The 3549-nt window shown below is 30.8% G+C and overlaps 1 non-coding gene across 1 annotated transcript; it reads right to left on the bottom strand.

Annotated features, from left to right (window-relative positions):
• Positions 1 to 3060: 3060 nt before the first annotated feature.
• Positions 3061 to 3273, bottom strand: LOC113383817. The gene has a single exon (XR_003367784.1). It is a non-coding gene; the product is annotated as a small nucleolar RNA U3 (small nucleolar RNA).
• Between the last annotated feature and the right edge of the window lie 276 nt (positions 3274 to 3549).

The raw sequence follows: 3549 nt of genomic DNA, 5'->3' as shown, positions 1-3549 counted from the left end.
TGCACATCTGTATCCATAAGATACCACTCCAATTAAATAGTAGATTGTTCTTTGACCAAAATTTCCAAATATTACCTGTAATAAAAGGAAGTACTATATATAAACTATTCTTTTGTTAAGAATACTTGATATGAAAGATTAAATATTTAAAATTTAAATGTTGAAATGAATAAATTATTGAAATGCATAACATCAAGTAAAAAAAGATTTTACAGATTTTCAAATCATTTTTATTGTTAGAACGTTTTGAAGTAAAATTTCACGTCATCATCATTGAATATCAAATTTTTACAACTGCCAAGAATAACTTTTAAAATAATTTTTTAAGAATACAAGATAGCCGAAGCTTACATCAACAAGTTAATGATCAACATAATTCAACATTTGATTAAAAATCTTGTATCCTTTGCTTTACTTAATGACAAACATTTATGCTTTAATTGAAATAAAAAAAAATGTATTTTGTAATCGTTTTATATTATGTAAGAAATGAAATATTCTGAATAATACCTTTGGCCAAAAAAGTGGTCCACCACCAGGGGCGTAACGTGCCTTGGCGGGGCCCCATATCAAAATTGGTTTGGGCCCCCCCCCTAAAGATTTTTCATAATTCAAAGAAAAAAAATAATAAATGCATTTAATAAAATCAAAAGAGCATTTATTTATCAAATTTTCAAATATACATCGAATATTATTCTTAATATTTTACAACTAACTAAAATTAAATATTCACTCTCCTTGCCTTTTTATCAGCAAACTGATTTATTAAATCATTTATAGCTGATGATGTTTTCAGTTTTTCTGATGTTTCTGCCTCTATGGACAATAGAGACATGTCTGATAGAAGTTCCTGTTTTATTGATGTTCTGAGGTAATTTTTGATTAATTTTAAATTTGAAAAACTCCTTTCAGCAGTTGCGGTTGTAACTGGAAGGGTCAAGAATAAAATGCAAGCTGTTATTACATCCGGAAAACTGGACGCAATACTATTAAATTTTATTAATAATTATTCAGCGAGTTCCTTAATGGAATGAATATTTTCGATTTCTGATTTTAAGCATGCTTTTAGAGCTATCAATTGATCGCAAAAATTACCTGATAGATCTTTGCAGTATTTTGTCGTCAGTTTTCCGGAAGCAATTATTATTTCTTCATTTTAAGAAGACATGAGTTTTTCCGGTTGCAATATTCTGAACATACTATTTACGTCACAAAGGTTTTGAAACCTTTGTTTTGTTTGAGAAATTAAAATATCTAAACAGCAATAGTACACGTTTACTTTGAAATATGATTCGATCGATTCGAATAACATAACCATGGTCTTGAAATCTTTATGCCTGCTTTATTAGTATATGAATAATGATAAACGGAAAAAGAACGGTTACTTTAGAGATCTTTGAAAAATGGCCCTTGTGGTTTAAATGGACCTAGTTTAAAAATTGTTTTACGTTCAAATTCCGTTAGATTATCACCAAAATTTCCTCTATCTGAAGAAAATATAATACTATCTTTAGACATCTCAGAATCATTGATCTGGTTTTCTTCTATTTTTGGTACGAATGATGAACAAGTTTCCGAAGTATCTAAAAATATGATAATAATAAATATCTAAAAATATGATAATAATAAGTATCTAAAAATATGATAAAAAAATAAGAACAAATGTTTTGACAAATTCTTGTGGTAAAGAATGTTTTCATAGATTTATATTGGCTCGTAATTTGACTTCCAAATATGTTAAGCAAATTGATTGCAATAATTTATTCGCAGAACATGTCAGTAAAATTCATACTAATGCCACTTGAATAATACATAATACTTATTATTATGAATTACTTTAATTTATTCATATAAGCCATCTAAGTCCCAACATTTTTCATAATCATGGCAAAAATACACATTTCATTGCATAAATAGATTGAACGCGAAACGTACGAAACAGACACCAAAATAGATTTTTCTGTATGTACTTTGATATCATTTCCGAATAAAAAATTAATGTTCAGATAAAATTAAAACAATCAAAAATTCGTAAATCACTAACTAATTAAAAATTCGATAAATGTATTTAGCAGTACTTACCATTGAAAATTAAATCAATAGCAGAAGTTGGTGTTTGAAAAAATAAAGAAATTTTTGGCAATTTTTTATGACTTTATCTTTTTTCTGTTTAATTTTTCGTTTCATAGCTCCGCTGGCGTTATCTCTTTTCTTTTCACTCATTGTTTTCTTTAAATCACCACTAACACTTTTCCACAAATCACCTTTAAACCAAAACACTAGTGGTTTGTATTGTAATACAAAATAATTCACAATCAACTGAAATATGTAAATAACCCCCGCTGTCTTTCAATATATAAAACCTTCGACTAACTCTGGCAATTATCATATGATTGTATTTTTCTAACGTCTTTAGTTCTGTACCAAATGTTGTACTTCTTGTCCATTTTGGGTCAGTTGTAAAAAATATTACTTATTAAAAGAAATCCCTGCTGTTTGTTCGTCGCTTGTCAACATATCATTGTATTTTGGGTACGCGTAATGCTACCCATCCAGGCAACCAGGCAACCGAGCAATTTATGACCAAATTCCAAATTAAAATCGGACGCTCCGTTTTTGTAAAAACTGAATAACCGTTTTTGGCACTTTTCGTCCCGTATCTTCAGAACGGCTAGACCTGCCTTCGCCAAAAACTAATCAGCACGTCTTCCTATCAATACGAATAGAATGTTTTTTGAATTATTCAAATCGGTTGATCGGTGTTCCCAAAATCGTGGACAAAAATTTGTATCCGCACACACACACACATACATCCATTTTTTGTAAGGTATGCCAAAATGTTCAGGAACTTTGAAACGTATAGATATATCAAAATTTCATTTGCATTTTTTTTTTTGTCCTACGGGAAGTTAATGACTGTTCATTTTTGTATCTTGCTGAAACTTTTACTGTTCCCGAACGTCTTCTATCATTCTTGTGAACATGAATTATTCTAGTTATAAGGAACGCCAATTCGTTGGTGTTGTTTTTGGAACGCACAAGATAATAAATTTTAAAGAGACCTCTCAGTAAGCATCACACCCATGACCAGAATCCACCAGGGATTTTGGCGAACGGTCATCGATGATGATCAAACTCCAAATGAAGTTCGATCACCTTTCTCACGCTCAGGGTGCGATGCTACGACTCATCGTCGAGGTCGCATCAACTCCACGTTTGAGTGAAGAGATTGTGAAGATCTACTACAGAAATGATCTTGTGAAGTATGATCTTGCCCAAACGACGTTTCGACCGAAACAAGCAAAATCCTTTCAGGTTTGTGCGGCGATTACAGGTTAACGTGACCCAGGTATACGATGCGGTGACATCTAACTTCTAACATTCCATTTTCAAGTTCTGCTTAAAGAAACAGCGTTGGGCGTAAATGAGTACATGATACACAACTTCATAATATATATATTATTTTTTCTAATTTAGTAGTGATCATATTTTCCAGAAACTAAACATGACATAACACATAAAACACGATTTTTAACTTCCCGAAGAAGA

This window comes from Ctenocephalides felis, unplaced genomic scaffold, assembly GCF_003426905.1.
Source record: "Ctenocephalides felis isolate EL2017-DRISC unplaced genomic scaffold, ASM342690v1 CF-g0.4_SCAFFOLD_03570, whole genome shotgun sequence".
In the NCBI taxonomy this organism is placed as follows: Eukaryota; Metazoa; Arthropoda; class Insecta; order Siphonaptera; family Pulicidae; genus Ctenocephalides; species Ctenocephalides felis.
This window is presented reverse-complemented; position numbering and strand designations above follow the sequence as displayed.